At 37.0% G+C, this 19,330-nt stretch overlaps 1 protein-coding gene across 1 annotated transcript in view; it reads left to right on the top strand.

Annotated features, from left to right (window-relative positions):
* The first annotated feature begins 4,207 nt into the window (after nt 1-4,207).
* The window catches only part of COL9A1 (collagen type IX alpha 1 chain), a 126,550-nt gene continuing 111,427 nt past the window's right edge, over nt 4,208-19,330 (top strand). The window contains exon 1 of the transcript XR_005217967.1: nt 4,208-4,273. The gene's annotated coding sequence lies outside the window, so the exon portion shown is untranslated. The remainder of the gene's footprint in view (nt 4,274-19,330) is intronic.

Here is a 19,330-nt window from a genome sequence, read left to right on the forward strand (position 1 = left end):
GAAGACAATGAGATCCAAAGAGGTTAACTGATTTCCAAGAGGCTGCCTAGGACTAGAAATAAGGCATCTTGATTCAGCAAAGAGCTCTCTTTTGGCATACTATTTTTTTTTTCTGGGACTCAACCCACCACTTATGACCCAAGGGAGAAATTCATAAGAGTCTTACAGTCTTGAGATTTGACTAAGTGTGGTGAAGTACATATTAGATCTTGAATTAGTAAACTGATTCTTCTATAAAAACAACAGCAAAATAACAAAGACCATTCTAGCTTTCAGCACAAGGCCCAAGATAAATTTTTAAAATTACTTCTATGAAAGACAAAGTCACAGAAATTAAAAATTAAATTGATCTTTTGATTATAATTTACATGAAAGTGTGACTTATACTATTAGAGAGGTAGAAAGGATCAAATTCTTATAATAATTTAAATCTAACTGTGAATATGTGTTAGTTTTTTATTGCTATTATAATAAATGACCACAAACTAGAAATTTAAAACAACACAGATTATTTCACAGTTATGTAGGTCAAAAGTCTGGTAGGCTCACAAGTCGCAAGGCTGAAATCAAGTTGCCAGTCAGCCTGGGATCTTATCTGGGGACTCTGAGAGAAGAATCCATTTCCAGGCTGATTCAAGTTGTTGGAAGAATTCAGTTCCGTGTGGTCATAGGACTGAGGTCATCAGTTCCCTGCTGGTTGTTGGCTAGGGGTCATTCTTAGTCTTAGAGGCTGCCTGCATGCCCTGGTTCTTGGACTCCTTTCTCCATCTTGAAAGCCATTAACAGCAGCTCTAGTTTTTCTTGGACTTAGGAGTTCTCTGACCTCGCCTTCTGCCTCATCTTTCCTGCATTCCCTTCTGCTGCATCTATCTGTTTAACTCTTCTGCCTTCCTCTTCTACTTTTAAGGGTTCAATTGATTAGCTAGGGCCCACCTGGATAATCCAGGATAATATCTCTATTTTAATGTCCATAACTTTAATCTCAGTGGCAAATTCCCTTTGGCCATGCAACATAACCTGATTCCAGGCAGTAGGGTGTGGAAATCTTTGGGAGGTGTGATAGTTGGAGTTATGTATCTCAGAAAAACATGTTCTTAAATTTAATCCATTCCTGTGGGTGTGAGCCCACTGTGAGTAGGACCTTTTGATGAGGTCACTTCAGTTAAGGTGTGGCCTAACTCAATCAGGATAGGTCTTAACCCTATTACTGGAGTCCTTTATAAACAGAATAAATTGAGACAGATAGAGAAAAAATCACAGAGGGAGCACCCAGAAGCTGGAAGTCAACAGAACCTGGAAGAGAAGGGTGAGGCCAGGAGATAACCGCCATATGCATTGCCATGTGACAGAGGAGCCCAGGTCCAAAAATCTTTGGGAAGAAAGAATTGCCTTGGTGGTACCTTGATTTGGGTTTTTCCTAACCTCAAAACTGTGAGCCAACAAATTCCCATTCTTTAAGCCAAACTGTTGCATGCATTTTCTTTAGTAATGCATTTTCTTTAGCAATGGAAACAGGAGGTCATTGTTCTGCCCACATCAGTCTGCCTCCTGGCCGTCAAAGATTTTCATTTCCATCCTACATGTGAGATACATTCATCCCATCCCAAGATCCCAAAAGATCTCATCCCATTAAAGCATCAACTTAAGTTCAAAAATCTCATCTAAATTTCATTAGCTCAAAAGTCTCAAATCTTATTATCTAAGTAATCTAAGTCAGTTATGAGTGAGACTCTGTGTAGAATTCCCTTCTGAAACACCTGTGAAATTAAAGAAGCTAGTTATCTGCTCCAAACATACAAGGGTGGGACAGGCATAGAATAGCAGTTATAGATGATCTGGTTCAAAAAGGGAGAAAACGGAAGGAAAAAAGGAGTCATGGTACTAAATAATTTTGAAATCCAGTTTGTCAAACTTTCATTAGATTTCAAGGCCTAGGAAAAAGTCTCTGTGATTCTTGGTTCCACCCTCTGGGCTCTCTGTTCCCATCTTTGAGGCGTGCTTCTTTTTTCATGATAGGTAGTACATGTTTGCAACTGAGCAGTTTTTCATACACTTGTTTTCTGCAGATAAAATTTTTTGGGTCTGGTAGCCTTTCATTTCATACTCTCTCTCCACCTTTCAGTCCTGAATGATTGTGTTTCTGCTGGCACAAAATTCTCAAGAACTCTGTGGGTCTCCCACTTAATGTTATAATTATTCACACCATTAGATAAGAGGTTTGTCCACAGATTGTTCCTAGATAACACCGTCTCAATTTATGGCTTCTGCCAAGATGTCTGAGGGAATTTATGAGTCATACTTTTAATCTCTTCAAATGGCCTTTTGCGTGACTGAATATTCTGAACTTTTGATCTTTCTAAAGCATTAGAAAAAGGTTTTACAATCAGACCCTTTGGTTTTTCTCTAGAGCATGCTTTGACAGTGAATCTCTTAATTTTAGTGTCTTTTGCCATTTGGGTAGGCAGAGAATTTCTAAAATCATCAAATCCTGGTTCCTTTTTGTTTAACAGTTCTTCCCTCATTTTATCTCTTTCCTCTTGCATTTTATTATAAGCAGCAAGAAAAAACAGGCCACACCTTCGAAACATTGTTTTGAAATCTTCTCAGCTAAATGACTAGAATAGTCACTTACAAGTTCTGCGTACAACATAAGTGCAGGACATAATTTTTCTATGCTTTCTGCCACTATATAGCAAGGATCTTCCTTCTTCCATTTTCTTTGGAGCCCTCATCAGAAACACCCTCTAAGTCTATATTTCTACTAATAGTCTGTTCAAGGCAATCTATCATACTCCCCAATATTCTTCCAATCTCTACCCATTGCTTGATTCTTAGAAATTTCTAAGAATCAAGCAATGGGTAGAGCATTACCCATTAGGTATTGGTTACAGCATTACCCCACTCCTGTTACCAAAATCTGCATTCATTTTATATTCCTGCTGTAACAAATTGCCACAAATTTAGCAGCATAAGCAACACGTATTTGTTTTTTTCCCAGTTATGTAGGTCAAAAGTCTGGTAGGATCAGATGATTTTTCTGCTCTGTTTACTGCAAGGCTGAAATCAAGGTGTTGGTCAGCCTGGGATCTTATCTGGAGATTTCCTAGAGAGAATCCACTTCCAGGTTCATTTAGGATGTTGACAGAATTCAGTTCTATGTTGTCCTAAGACTGAGGTCCACATTTCCTTGCTGGTTATTGGCCACAGGTCACTTTCAGCTCCTATAGACCACCCATTTTTTTTTTTTGGCAGGTAATTCCCTTTGTCTTCAAAGCCAGTAATGGCAGATAGAGCCCTTCTCAGGTTTTAAACTCTCTGATCTAACTCCTCTGCCTCTTTTGACTTCTGCCACATCTCTCTGATGACTCCAGCCAGATAACTTTCTCTGCTTTTAAAGGTTCAAATGATTAGATTGGGCCCATCTGGATAATCCAAGGTAATCTCCCTATTTTACTTATTTTATGTAACTTTAATCACATTTTCAAACTCTCTTCTGCCATGTAACATAGCATATTCACAGGTTCTGGGGATTAGCATGTGTAAATCTTTGTTTGGAGGAGGGTACATTATTCTTCTTACAGCAGAATATAATCCTACAAATCCATTGAGACATGGGTAAAAACAAGAGAAGGTGTGGGGATGGACAGAAGAGAAAATGGACCTGGGAGCCAAAGGAAGTTGGAAAGCATTCAGTGCCTATGGCTTTCTGGTTTTAGAGTAGCTATATAGCCAAGAGTAACAATTGCTTAGCAGCTTGACAAACCTAGAAAGGCCTTTCTGGTTTGAACATTGAACACCAAGAAGATAAACAGAGGCACATACCTCTATCTTTAGTCATCATGCACAAGTCTCATACAACTTCCTAAGATCAGTATTTGACAATGTGAGAATATGAGATATATGATGGCTTCATAGACCATCCACTGAGTTATGCTATTTAATTTAAAATGTTTTAATTTAGTTTTGCAGCAAGATTCCTAGCATGCTTGTCTTGCATTTCAGATATTCTCATGAATGTGAGAGCTAGGGTAGGTAATAAGCCAATAACATCAAATTCTATGAAACTGTTTAGTTGGAGAACTCCTCTTACAGTGTTAGATAAAAATTTACCTCCTTAGGACCAGAGTCATAATAACTATCACTTGTCAGAGTAACAGTATGGTAATTGTACATTTATTTTTCCAGAATTATATATCTAGACCACAGGAGTTGACTCCCTCTCACCTGGCAGATTGAGAGAAGTGGTGGATATTGACAAGGAAATCCTATTAAGGTAGGCCATGACACTTAAATAAGAGACTTCTGAATCCTGGAAGAGTGTGCAGGCATCTATTTAAGGACTCTGCCATTCCCCTCTGCTGTAATTTAAATTACATTGTCAGTGTGATGTTTAAACTGTCTTGTACTAGAAAATTAATCAAAGAAGCTCATTCAGTTCAGTTTGCTTTTTTGCGGGGCTGGCTCACAAGTACAAAAATGTGACGAAATGCCGTATTTAGCATAGCACTTGAACCAAGGTTACAAGTCTCTCTTAGGTATACATACTGACTTCAGTGTGTTAATACGCCTTTCCCTGCCCCGATGGCTTACTTTCTAAGTGGGATTCTTTCCAATTTTTCTTCCCCAGAGGAAAATAAAAGTAATTTAGAATTTGAAACAAGCCAGTGTCTAGTAGTTCAGATAACATACTTAATCAGGAGGCTAATTCTTAAATTAAAATTTTATTTCAATTATCAAGAATTTGGACTTAAGCTATGGTAATAACGGAAAGGCTTCTTTAGTTTTGTTTTCTTTTTGTTTTCATTGATGAAATAAAGATTGTGGTCCAGGTAGTTTTTCTGTAATCTCTTGCAATTTTTTTCTCCATTGTAAGGCTGTGTGTTTGTCAGCCATTTTTCTCATTTCTATCTTTCTTCAAGTTGCAATATTTAATACTTGCATGTGTTTGTACTTACCTCCTGGAGTGTTGTATCTCTACTCTACCCCAGAAAGCCATTTAGTCTCATGTGGCAGTGACTTTTCTTATATTTTGCCATGACAACCTGGGACAGTATTCGAATAGAGTATGGCAGTAGGGGAAAGTTTGTCTCTTGGCTTGCCTTAATTTATGGCCATTTAATTTTGATACTTTGGGGTAGGAGTATTTAACATTTCCTATCCTATCCACAAACTGTCTGGGCCCTAAATTCAGTGCTACTCCAAGGTGAAGGAATCATGACCACTGTTTAATACAACATAGGTGTCAAATGGTTTCATCTGGTGTCTTTTGTGCCTGCTTCTCAGCCTGCATCATGGGCCTCTCCAGTTGATGTCCTCCTAGTCACCTTGTCTAATGGTAGAACACTGAGACAATGTGAGAGAACGAGAAGGTAATGATGGATTTTTAAAGTTATTTGTGGAGTGATATTGGTTGTTATCTTTCCTTATACCTCCCCCCTGCCCATCTTTCCCACTCCCCACCCTCTTACACCACTCCCCCAAATCCCAGAACCTTTAGCCAGTTCTACTGAAAACATGAATGTTCTCTGTGAGTAGACTTTTTTTTTTTTGGTGGAAATTTATGACAGTTTTGCATTTCCCGTTCAAATTGATGCCTAGTGAAGTAGAGACACATTTGTGAATGCAGGAAACCAAGAGCTGGGGAGGCCTTGAAAATGTAATACTTAAAAATCAGCAAAGTCCTAGGATGGGCTTTGGACTTTTGTCCAGTCAGGGCAATTACATCTAGAACCCAAAGAGTGGAGAGACTTTAGTTATGATCGGGGTTACACATGTTAACATAAAAAAGTGTTTAAATGTCACTATGAAAATCTTTATCAGATACTAGTATTAGTTGAAAATTCTTGTCAATAAAAGCATTATCCCTTGAAAAAGGACTCAACACAAATATCTGTGCCCCTCCAACCCACAGTTCCAGACGCTATAATCCAATTTGCCAGGGTTTGGAAAAATCAGATTTGGGTCATCTTCCTGCTGTCACCAAATCTGATTCCAAGCCTTGCACAATTTCTTTCCTTTCTTTTTGAAATGTCCTACTCTTACTCCAGTCCGCATTTGAAAATTACCACAGAATCAATGACCTCTGCCTGAGGTAATCTATTAATTACAACTAACTGCTCATTAAGGGGAGGCTGCTGGTTGGGCAGCCATGGTGAAGTATAACTACACACCAGCTTCTTTGATACAGCATTGGCAATTTATCAAACTGTGATTAACATAGTACAAAATATTTCAGGAAATTTGCAGTTCTGACACTGAAGGTGTGTTGTCTCGTCAGGAACTGTGAGAACACATCTGGAAGCAAGGGGCCTGCTACTTGTTTGCTTTTCGGCTACTGTACAGTGAAAGTAGTTTTAAATATAAATGGGGTTCTGAGCTTTTAGTTTCTCCCTGAATGAAAAGCTTTTTGCTTTTTGCCCTGACCTACTTAGACTTTACCAGGGAGACGTTGCTGGACAAACAGAACTTTCCTTGTCTGCTCTTGAGATGCCAGAAAAATGATGAGAAGAGCACACCAGGTCCATTTATAAAATAAAACTGTGTTAAGCCACAATCAACAGCATTCCAGTTTAGATTTTCCAGACTTCATGAAACATTTTCTGTAACATTTGCAGAAAAATTTTTCTAACATGTTAAAAAATTTTCCAACTGCTTAAATTCTAGATGTCTTGTCATTTGGCACTGTATTTAAGATATAAATAGGAAGGAACTCATGTGTGTGGGAGTTACTGGTTTATTTGATTATTATGTTAAAATCTTTTGAAAGGTATAAAAATTGTGGCTATAAATATGTTGTTTAGAACTGGGCATGTCATTGATGGGAACTCCGCATGTCTTGAAATTGAGACAGGATTTCCTGCAGTGAAATATTTGCTCTTTCTAACTTTCGTGTGCTACCAGATACTGAAAATAAGGAGAAAATAACATTATACTAAGAAAAATGAGGTGAATATGTATTCAAAGAGATTTTTTGCTAATGAGTCTGCAATTAAAAAAGAGAAAAGTTGACAGACTGTGTTAAGCTGAATCCCATATGTTTTACCAATCTTGGTGGAGTCACTATAGGTTCAAAGTCTTAAATAGCGCTGGTGAATAAATTTGATTTGGTTCAGTGTTATTGGTCCACCCAAGGGGTAGGCAGGAAACAGTGAAACCACTTTATACCAACCAAATTAGGGCAGTGATTCTCAAAGTGTGGTCTGGGCACTCCCAGAGGTCCCCAAGGCCCTTTTAGGGGATCTTTGAGATAAAAAATATTTTCATAATACATAAGAAGCTATTTTCCATTTTCACTTTACTTCTTAGTTTGTAGTGAAGTTTTTCAGACACTACATGACTTGTGATAACAACATTGTTCTGCTGGCTAGTAGATATTGTGTTTTCTAGAATTCTTCAAAGTAGTAGGTTTAGATACTAAGTATGTACACTTTTTAGATACTAACTCCTTTTGTTCTCAGTACTTTTACTAGCTATCTTCAGTTATACCTGCTGTAATCTCTGTAACATCATTATCATCCAATAAATCTTTCTTTTGTAGTCTTGAAGTTTTCCTTGCACCTATGTGGAAACATAACAGGAAGTGAGTATACTTTGTTTTCTGGTTTGCAATATAGTTTTTTCAATTTCAGTTTTAATTTCCAATAGGGAAGATATTGATAGACATAATAATGCACATAGGCAAAAGCTCTCTGGGATCCTCAATAATTTTTAAGAATATAGAGAAGTCCTGAAATCAAAAAGTTTGAAAATTGTTGTATTAGATATATCCAGCACAGTTTGTCTATAGAGGTCAGTCTTTTCTGGAGACCATGATAAAGTCTGTTTGTTTGTTTGTTTGTTTGTTTTTGATTGCTCTAGGTCATGATAAAGTTTAAAGAGTGTTTTTTGAGTACAATGTTAGTGAGATTGGATCATTCCCTATGTTTGCCAACCTTCTGTCTTCCTTAATTGTGAAGAACTGATTTAGGGGCTTATGCCCTTGATTTATTTATAAAAGACTTACTGATTTGGGGGAGCTACTTATAACCTCAAGACATCAACCTTTATCTGAACATTTACTGCAAATATTTCTCCCTTATTGTGTGCCTTTCAATTTTAATTATTACTTGAAATACAGAAATGCTTAATTTTTATATGATAACTCTATGAATCTTTTCCTCAAGGCATATTTTATTAAGTAACAGATCTTGTTTAGCTACTCCTCTCCATTATTGGGATATTTTTAACTTCAAAAACTGGGCTAAGTCTAGAACTTGAGCATCGTCTTTTGGAAATACTGGAGACACAGTTAGAAATCTTTATAACCTCACATATTTTCCCCAGTATTTCCTAAAGTTACAAAAATTTCTCTTGTTAAAATATTACTTTAATAATAACAATTATAGCATCTAAAATATATTAAGTGCTTCCATGAGATGGGCATTTGCTAAGCACTTTAATGCATTATTTCATTTAATCCTGACAATATTCCATGAAGTAATAATATTAACTCCATTTTGCAGATGAAATTGTAGGCTTTGTGAGACTAGGTAATTTACCCAAATGGTTAGTAAATTGTGGCACTGGTATATAATAATAACAACCACTAAGATTTATAAAGCAAAGTATGTTAATGCATTGAAACTTCACCTCCACCCAACAACTGGGGAAAGAGGAATAACAGAGTAAGTTAGTTTCACTCCAAATCTGAGTATTAAGTACTAACTCTGATTATTAATCTCTAAAGGCATATTGTCCATACTAGCCACTAGCCACATCACTATTTAAATTTTAATTAATTAATATTTTAAATTTTCAGTTTCTCAGTCACACTTGCCACATTCAAGGGCTCAAAAAGCCACAACTGTCTAGTGACCACCATATTGGACAGTGCAGATTATAGAGCATTTTCATCATCACAGAAAGTTCTATTGAACGGTACTGCTCTAAAGACTCTAATGTTTTCCTGATGAAATTTTAGTGAGATAATGTGGCTCCAGGAAGAGATTTGGAAAACATTGTTTTATTGGCAACATATGAACCAGTTATTTGGGTGGACTAATTTTACTGATGGTTCATCTCATTAATTATTTTTATTCTTGTTATCATAAATTTCATGGAAGAAAAATTTCTGATCTTGTTCCCAAATTCTGGGGATTCTCCTTATTTTGGATCTGTGACTCCCTTTGCATGGACTATATAACATCTAATAATTTTTCATTTGGGGATATTAAGTGGTTAAACTATTTTCAAGAAGCAAGAGGAGCAAGAGAATATTAAAAATCCACTCTAAGAATTGGAATTCTTCCAATAAATAAATTTACAAGTCTCTTTCATAAGAAGAATAATGGTGTTTAAATGAACCATTTCTCTCACATTGCATTTGAAACATAACCTTGTCTTTATTAAATGATATACCTTGCTCTATTTTAATGCCATTTCAAGGATAAAAGAATCAAGAATAAATGTTTTTATATGGAATATCTTTGTATTTCTATGCATTTGTATGTTGGAGTCTTCTCTCCTCATTTCTTGACTTTAAAATAATTACATAAAAGGAGAAAATGCAGCTAAGTGCTCAATGCTGACATTCTGGGTACCTGTTGGTTTCATTCCAATTTATAAAGGTGTTCTGAATGATAATTTCAGAATTGATTGGATGCATTTCAGATAAAGACCTGTTTCTATAGCAACATGTTGGGTTCACAGACTGAAAGACTATTCCAAACAACATTAATAGCATAGAGTAAGTCCCCTGAGACAAATCATTAAAAAAATAAAGCCAGATATATTCCAGGCCTAACCTGGTTGCCTGTAATGATTACCCAGTCACCTACCTATAGGTCATCATACCTAGTCCCAGAAGTGATCAGCTTTCATAGCTAATACATGTATTCTGAGAGGAGGGGCCCCTTATTAGGGCAGTACAGGAATTCCAGTACTAGGAAGGTAAGGAAGTTGTTACTGGTGCGTTACCTGTGGGAGCATCTTTCCAGAGGGCATAAGTTTGGCACATAAATCAGAGGTAAATCTAAGGTCAGAGGCTGGAGTGAGTAGTTCAGGCACCAGAGCATGAGCAAGATACAGGAGAAGGATTAGACTCTATGGAGAAACTACTAGGAGGAAAAGGGGAAAAAAAAAATGGAATAATTTGGGGCTGGGGTGGTAAATGTGGAGCCTCAGAGAAAGATAGTACTGTACTGTCCTAAGCTACATTTGGAGATCGTTAAAGAAAGAACCTTGAGCAGTATGTATCAGGGTGGAGTTTTACCACCTGGTAAATGCTGAGACACAATTCTCTGTGGGTCACTTATGTTTCTACCTATCTTACAAGCAAAGGCACTGACTGCCTTTATTTCAGACTATCTCTGAAAATATGTTTGTACATTGAACAGCCTTGAAAGATATAGTGTCTCTATCTGGAGCAATACCAAGTTTTTTTACTCTCTAGTACACTATGTTGTGCTCCCTTTAGGGCATGGTCTGGCAGGCTTACTGCCCATTATAAAATATTCAGGTTCCCTAAGCTCTCCTGCAAGCTCTACCCACTTACATGTGCAGGTATCACTTTGCCTTTTTCACATCACATCACCTATGGGAATTGGGACTCTGGGAAGTGACACAAATGCTAATACTCTGGCTACTGCTATTGATATGAATAATAAACTGTCCTTTGTCTCTGACCCAGAAGTCTCATATCCTCTGCTAGCATCCATGAATCTATGGTAGACTAACTTGTTAGCTTGCAAGTAAGATAAAATCTCAGACCCTTCACAGTTCTCAGTCATCACAACGATTTTGAAATGGTCTTCACTCACTCGAAGCACTGAAGTACTTTAAAAGATAATACTATAAAGCACTGTCAAAAACTGGGCTGTAGCTTCCCCAAGCCCTCTCACAGTAGGGGAGGTGCTAGGATAAATAGAGCCATTGACTTTTTGACTAGGTTTCTGGCATCTCTGACTGTTGTGTTTTCCAGTGTCTCTAGTGTAAAGGGTTGAGAGGTATAATCTATAACTACACGTGTGCTGGCTTGCATTGGATTTTGTATTTAGTAATAGTGCCTAGTGTTCATCTTTTTTGTTGGATCTGTGTATTTACAAAAAAGCACCATGTAATCATCTTGTCACTTTGTTTAGATGGCTTAATTTTTATTATCGGTATACTCTACAGTGTCACATGGATATTGACACCTACTTTGAATTTAGTCTGAGTTTTTCCATTCCTCCTTAGATTTGGCTGCTGTTAACTGCCACTCAATACGTATTATGTGGCTTGCCTGGGTGTTTGACAAGCCCTTCCTAGGAGGTTGTTATGACACAACTAATATTCAGGATGTGGAGAAGATATTTATGTGACAACTGAGGCAGATTAGAGTTTTGATTATTAAGTCAAAACTCCTTAAGTACACAACAGGAAAGAAACATTATTAGATTCCAAAATTATTTCCTGTTTTGTTCTCTTGCAGAAGAACAAAATAGATCCAACTCATAGTTTGCTGCTAGCAGATATGAGATATTATTGAGATACTTTCAACCTGGTTTTGACTTGTTTTGCCATTGGTGAGAATTCCAAAAACTTGATCCAGGCTTCTTGCAGCCTCTGCTTTCCCCACACCTCCTGGCATTATGCTTCATACAATGTCTAAGTTTCTGAGGAAAAAAAAGATGCTTATAAAAGTTTTTACAAAATGGAAACTAAAAACCAACTTCCTCACTCAACAGCTAGCTTGAGTGTTATTTCTCTTCTCTTCACTTTCAAGTTCATATGTAGCAATGTAATCTTTTTAAAAATAATAAATTAGCAGTTTTAATTTATAAATTCATTCACACTAGAGAAATTTGGGAATTCTAATGGCATGACAATTAACTTGCTCATTTGTGCCTGTTCTTGCCTTGCTAATGTATAATGATGGGTGTAGAAAAGAAAAGAGCATAGGTAAATAGGAAATATGATCTATCATTTATAGTTACACATGTGTTGGCTTGCACTGAATTCATATTTAAAAATAGTGCCCAGCTTTTAATCCTTTGAATTGAATTTTTCTTTATGTAGCTCTACTTGGAATGTCCATCTGTTTTTCATCTGTTTTGGGAATAAAGTAAAACTTGTACTTTATTTTTCCCTTTGGGAATGAAACAATATAACCAAAGAGGTATTCTCTTATGAAGGAAAGCATCTGCATATTTGTTAGCCAAATGGAAAAAAAAAACAAAAACAAAAACACAATATAACTAATAAAACTTTCAGGAGATTGTAGGTATTACAATAATAAAGTTTGGTTTGCTTTTATTCCAGTTTATTCTTTTCCATTTTTTTCCTCTGATAGTGCAGATGAAGCAATTAGAAAGATTTTTTTTTTTTAAAAATCTAGCACCACTATTAAATTATGCTAAATCCATATAGTATCTAATTTATAGTAAAAGGAACTAAACCTTTTTCTCTTACCCTGGATTCTTTTGTATTCTTCTTCAGCTTGTTGAAGAGTTCCCAGCTCTGACTCTTCATGCCCACAAATAGGAGTTTAAGATGCCATGAGAGACCATTTAATTTATACAGAAAGTCCATAGGAAGTCATCCTTCCTGCCAGGAAATGCAGCACAACTCTAGAGAATATCTAACTCAGAAGTTAAATTGCATCCACTATGCTCTATCATGGCTAGTTTGGGAAAAGCTGCCAAGGAATACCTAAGTCCATTTTTGGTAGAGTATAACATTTCTGTGGTTTCTCTTTGCCATCCCAACATAATGGCTATACAGGCTTTCATCAGAAAAAGACCTTTACAGCAGGCTCTGAAATGTGCTATGTCCAAAACTTCTATGAGAAAAAGACGTCTTAAAGAAGACAAGGAAAAGGTATCATAAAGACACAGAGAGTTTCAGTGGAGACTTTGGGTATAATTGAGACCTGACAATTCTAGCGCCGGTTGTTGATTTTGCCGTTTGTAAATCTGGTAGTGGGACCACACCTAAGAGTATTTTTATTTTTTTTGTTTTTTTTTTTTTTCAATCCGTGAACACCATATTATGGTATAAAGTAAGAGCACACATTAAACAAATATCAGTTCAAGGACCCGCGCCTCTCCCGGGGCTCTCCCTGGCGGGGTGGTGCAATGTGGTGTGAGGGCCACAACTTCATGTCATTTCCAGCGTTAAGGCAAAGCTTTTCCTGCCCTCTGCTCCTGAATCCCGGGCCTCCCTGACTCCAAGGTGATGGGTCTCCTGAACTCGGGGCCAGTCTGCTTCTGGAACACCTCTCCCACCCGGCGTAAGTGTGGGAGGCTTCACACCCGGCCTGGCCCGATGGTGGCGCTGCGCCCTTCCACTAACAGCTTCCTCACATCACAGTCCCTGGGTATTTAAAGTCATCGGGGTGGGGTGACATCCTCTAATCTTGATTACTTTAATTTTCTTATGAATTTGCTATGTTAGCTACGCTCATTCATTCAACCCACACTAAATGCGTTAGTGCTTGATGCAGGACACGCACCCATGTATTCAAAGACCCCGTCGCTGCCGTATGACCGCGTTAGAGAACCCGCGCTGTCAGGAGGATGCCCAAAGATTGCTGCAAGTGAGGAATGCACCGATTCCTGCCAGGAATTCCAGGTTCTGGAAGGATGATTGGAAATTTAAGGATTCAACCCTAGCCTAGGGCTTCATTGCGCGTTTGCATCCTTCAGGCACCAGGCCCAGAATTCTGCAACAGCCCTCCTAAGCCACACTGCCTTAGCCTGAACGGCTCGGCTGTGAAAACACACTGGCAATTTTACTGGCAGATTGGAAGTCACTCCACGAGACTAAAGCGTTTGTGGCACTTTGGAGATTTCTAAAACCCTAGGAATCCTCTCCAAGGCCAGTGGTCGAGGCAGTTCTCTCAGTGTAGATTTGCACAGTAGAAGAGGATGGCTCCTTTGCGTTTAAGGTCTGCAGAAGCAGCAGCAGCAGCAGCAGAGAGAAAAAAAAAATCTTTAAGAGGGGAATTCGGAAGATACAGGGGTTGTTTAAAGATCTTTTTTGCCTCCCTTAAAAAGATTTTAATGTCCACAATTGGCAAGGTGGAAGAAACTTTGTGTTTTATTTATATTCAATTCTGATTTTATCTATTTGATTAATTAGCATTCTTGTGATACCCAGTTCGAAAGTTACAAATGGGTACTCAGTTAAAAAGACTCCCTCCCACCCTTGTCTCACCCTCTCAACTCCGCTCCTTGGAGGCAACCAGTGCTATCAGTTCCTTGTGTACCCTTTAGAGAAAATCTATACATATACTAGCAAACATATTTGTCTATATAGTCTTACTTTTTACCTTTTGTTATACAAAATGGTAGCATTTGTTATACAAACTATGCACAATGTCTTGCACTTTGTTTTTTTCCTTTTAACAAGATATTACTGAGCCATTCCATATAATTAATAAAAGAATTTTCTTCTTCTTCTTTTACAGTTGTGTAGGATTCCACTGAAAAGTCTATATCAGAATTTACGTAAGAGGCCCCAATTGTGGTCATTTAGACTGTTTCCAATTTGTCATTATTAATAACAATGCTGCAATGATAATTTTGCTCTTATATAACATGCTTATGTGGAAGAATATATGAAGAATAATGCCCTAGAATTGGAGTTGTGAGAAGGAAAAAATCAATTCAAGGTCGGCACCAAAGCACCTGCTTCACTGCCATTCTGTTGAGAGATACACATGAGGACTCTCTCCTCAGCAGTCCTATGTTGTCAAGATGCATTCCCATTAACAACTGATGGACATAAATTTCTTTTCTTTATATGTAGCTGCTAGAAGGAAATCTCTGGTATGAACCTTTCCAAAGACCCAGTATAAAGGAGCAGATAATAGGACTGATATGTAAGGAAAAATTAGGGGTACACAAGAACATCAAGTAAAAATCACCAGACACGATTTTCTTTAGCAATATCCTTGAAATGATGTTAGTCCAAAAATATCTGCTGGTTTAACGCAGATTTAAATGTGAGCTGAGAACAAACCTGCATAGTTAGGATTTAAATTATAAAGCAGCAGTTTCTTGCTCCTTTTAGACAGTGCTTAAATAGCATCTTTATGAGCCTATTTTTCTTAGTTAGTGTGCCGGTTTGAATGTATTATGTCCTCCAGAAAAAGCCATATTCTTTGATGCAATCTTGTGGGGCAGACATAATAGTGGGGATTAAGTTGGAACATTTGGATTAGCTTGTTTGCATGGAGATGCGCCCCACCCAACTGTAGATGATAACTGATGGGATATTTCCATGGAGGCGTGGCCCCACCTATTCAGGGTGGGCCTTGATCAGTGGAGCCATATAAATGTGCTGACTCAAAGAGATGGAACTCAGTGCAGCTGTGAGTGATGTTTTGAAGAGGAGCAAGCTTGGTAGAGAGGACCGTCCTGGGAGAAAGCCATTTTGAAACCAGAACTTTGGAGCAGACGCCAGCCACGTGCCTTCCCAGCTAACAGAGGTTTTCCGGACACCATTGGCCATCCTCTAGTGAAGGTACCCGATTACTGATGTGTTACCTTGGACACTTTATGGCCTTAAGACTGTAACTGTGTAGCCAAATAAACCCCTTTTTATAAAAGCCAATCCATCTCTGGTGTTTTGCATTCCGCAGCATTAGCAAACTAGAACAGTAAGCATATAGGATAAATCAAAATACAGAAAGTTAGTAATGAGTCATATTTACACTAGACATTATTACTCACTCTGAGAAGAAATAATTAGAAGCAAAAGTTTCATACATTTGAATAGAAAATTTGTTTTACCTAAGGCAGTATTTGAATTCTTGGGAGGATGTTATAATCTTGTGAACTTGACTTTGAGCAATTTATAACCCATTAATAATTAGATGCTCATTATTTTGTCTCCTATATTTCATTGAATTCATATAGATTCTGATATTTTATTTGTTATTTCCATTTTTTCCTCTATATTTTATTATTTGGTTTTGCTTTAATTCATTAAATTTCCTCTAGGTAAGTTTTCTTAACATTTATTATGGTTGATGGACTTCAGAATGTGAGAAGCAGAGTGAAATGAACTGAGCACAAGCTTCGAAGTCAGACAAAACTAGACCTGAATCTGCGCTCTACCCTTTACTACCAGTGTGGTTTGGGGCATATCATTTTCAGAGCCTCAGTTTCTTTATATTATAAAATTGGGGCAATGACAGTTACCTTCTACACTGTTGAGATGTTTCAAGATAATACATGTAAAGCAGAACGGGAGCTCTTGCATGGTGGCTGATTGACTCTGAAGCATGGATTGTTTACCAATATCAGGAAAGAATACCTGTACTGACCTGAAAGATAGGCCCAATTACTTAAAGTCCAATCCAGTTTGGATTCTTCTTCTGCTTGCTCTTACGGTAACCAACCATCCCACTTTGCCTGGGACTGGAGGTGAAGGGTGGTTCCCAATACACTGGACTTTCTGTCCTAAAACTGGGCAAGTCCTTGGCAAACTGAGGTGAATTGTTCATCCTAGATATTTTATTTATTATTGAGGATGGAATGTGAATTCTCTACAAAAAATTTTTGCATCTGTCTGCTGCATGAACCTAAGCTTAGAGATTTTAGAAGACAAGGAACTGCTCAAATTGAGTGTCATAATATTGTGTTTCACTGCCCTCTACATATTGCAAGAAAAAAAGTTCAAGTGTCTTGAGGAAAGGATTTTAATCTAATTGCCTAACCTAAAAATGAAACCAACCAAGAATGAAATGCAACTGCAAACAAAGCCAAGCAACCAAGCAAAGGAGTTCACTGCTGCAATTAGCTTATAATTAAGGCTTTGAAGAATGATTTATCTTAGCTTGTAACCTCTAAATTGGGGTACAGTTCTTCAGTTTCAGTGAGTAATTGAAGGGTGAAAGATTTTGTTACTTTAAATATGAACATTTTTTACTTTGACCACTGGAACATTGATCATCTTGGAAACTGGGAATTGAAGCAAGGAATGGCTTTCCATACCCAGAACCTTCCAAATGTTCTGGTAATCAGAGCAGTTATACAACCTCTTTGACTAGATGATCTTTAAAAAGTACCATATCTTATCCTAATTACTTGCAGCAGTAATGTGCTTCTTTTTCTTTCTTGGCTCAGAGTCTTATTAGTATATAAAAGTAATTTTCCTTCCCATACTACTTTGCCACATGGTTAGCAAGTTTAGTGATGTCCCATGTATGTGGTATGAAGATAACAGGTCAGTTTTCTTGGTTTGGCCCTTGAGCAGCTCTGCTAGTGCTATTTTAGGTTAATATCTGGGTGTGTGTGTATGTTTGTATGAAAGGAGAAGATCATTTGGTGAATTATTTTGACTATCTTAACCTCAGATACATATCCTTATTTTTAATTTAAAGTAAATGAGACCTAGAGTGTATTTCAAGATCGAAAGAGGATAGATACATTTATACTCAACAACCCCCTGAAATTTTTAAGGTTTTGGACTGGTTCTATGTCAGTGGTTCTCAACCTGGCTACACTTTAGAATTACCGGTGTGGGGGTGGGGGTGGGATGGAGGACAGGTCTTCAATAAATGCTGATTCCCAGGTGCCCATTCAGACCAATTAAATCTGAATTTCTGTGGGTGGACCCAAGCATTAGAATTTTTAAAAGGGTCCTCAGATAATTCTAATAGTTCTTTTTAGCAGCTATAATGTCACTAATGGATCAAAAATTTGGAGGACAAATTGTTCCATATTAAGTATTGTGTGGCAGTATTACTGTAATTATGATGAGAGTAAAACCCACATTCTATTTAATTTTTTTATTAGAGAAGTTGTAAGTTTACAGAAAAGTAATAAAGAAAATACAGAGTTCCCATATATTCCTGAGCTCATACACTATTCCTATTTCTCCACATTCTCTCAACATTTGTTACTTTCTGATTTTCTTTTTAAATAATAGCCATTCTAGTAGATATGAAATGGTATTATATTGTGGTTTTGATTTGCATTTCCCTAATGGCAAATGATATTGAGCATCTTTTCATGTGCTTTCTGGCCATTTGTATGTCTTCTTTGGAGAAACGTCTATTCAAGTTCTTTGTCCATTTTTTAATTGGGTTGTTTGTATTTTGTTTTTGAGTGGTAACCATTCTAGATATTAAACTCTTACTAGAGAAACAGTTCACAAATACTTTTTCCCATTTTGTAGGTTATCTTTTTATTTTCGTGATAAAATCCTTTGATGTACAAAAGTTTTAAATTTTGATGACATCCCATTTATCTATTTTTTCTTTTGTTGCTTGTGCTTTGGGTGTAAAGTCTAAGAAACCATTGCCTATATACAGTCCTGAAGATGTTTCCCTGTGTTTTCATCTAGGATTTATATAGCTTGGCTCTATATTTAGGTCTTTGATCCATTTTGAGTTGATTTTTGTATATAGTGTGGGGTCCACCTTCATTCTTTTGTACATGGATATCCAGTATTCCCAGCACCATTTGTTGAAGGGACTCATTCCAGTATTCCCAGCACCATTTGTTGAAGGGGTTAATTCCAAGTGGACTTGGAATCCTTGTCAGAAATCAAGTGGCCATAGATGTGAGTTTGATTCCATTGGTCTATATGTCTGTCCTTGTGCCAGAACTATACTGTTTTGATTACTGTAGCTTTGTAACAGGTTTTAAAATTGGGAAATGTGAGTCTTTCAACTTTGTTCTCCTTTTTCAAGATGGTTTTGGCTATTTGGGGTACACTACCCTTCCATATGAATTTGATGATTGGCTTTTACATTTTTGCAAAGAAGGTTGTTGGAATTTTGATTGGAATTGTGTTGAGTCTGTAAATAGCTTTGGGTAGAATTGACATCTTAACAACATTTAGTCTTCCAATTCATGAACATGGAATATTCTTCCATTTATTTAAGTCTTCTTTATTTTCTTTCAGCAATGTTTTGCAGTTTCCCATGTATATCCTTGGTTAAATTTATTCCTAACTATTTGATTCTTTCAGTTGCTATTGTACATGGAAGATTTTTCTAAATTTTCTTTTTAGATTGTTCATTCCTAATGTATAGAAATACCACTGATTTTTGTGTACTGTTTCTGTACTCTTACACTTTGCTGAATTCATTTTTAGCTCTAGAAACTTTGTTGTTATTTTTTCAGGATTTTCCATATATAGGGTCATGTCATCTGCAAATAGGGAAAGTTTACTTTTTTCTTTCCAATCTGGATGCCTTTTACTTATTTTCTTGTCTTTGCTTTTTTTTTTTTTAAATGCAATTTTATTGAGATATAGTCACATAACATACCGTCATTCAAGTTGTGCAATCAGTTGTTCACAGTATTGTCATATAGTTGTGCATTCATTGCCACAATCTTTGAACATATTCATTACT

The sequence above is a fragment of the Choloepus didactylus genome, chromosome 7 (assembly GCF_015220235.1).
Source record: "Choloepus didactylus isolate mChoDid1 chromosome 7, mChoDid1.pri, whole genome shotgun sequence".
NCBI lineage: Eukaryota > Metazoa > Chordata > Mammalia > Pilosa > Megalonychidae > Choloepus > Choloepus didactylus.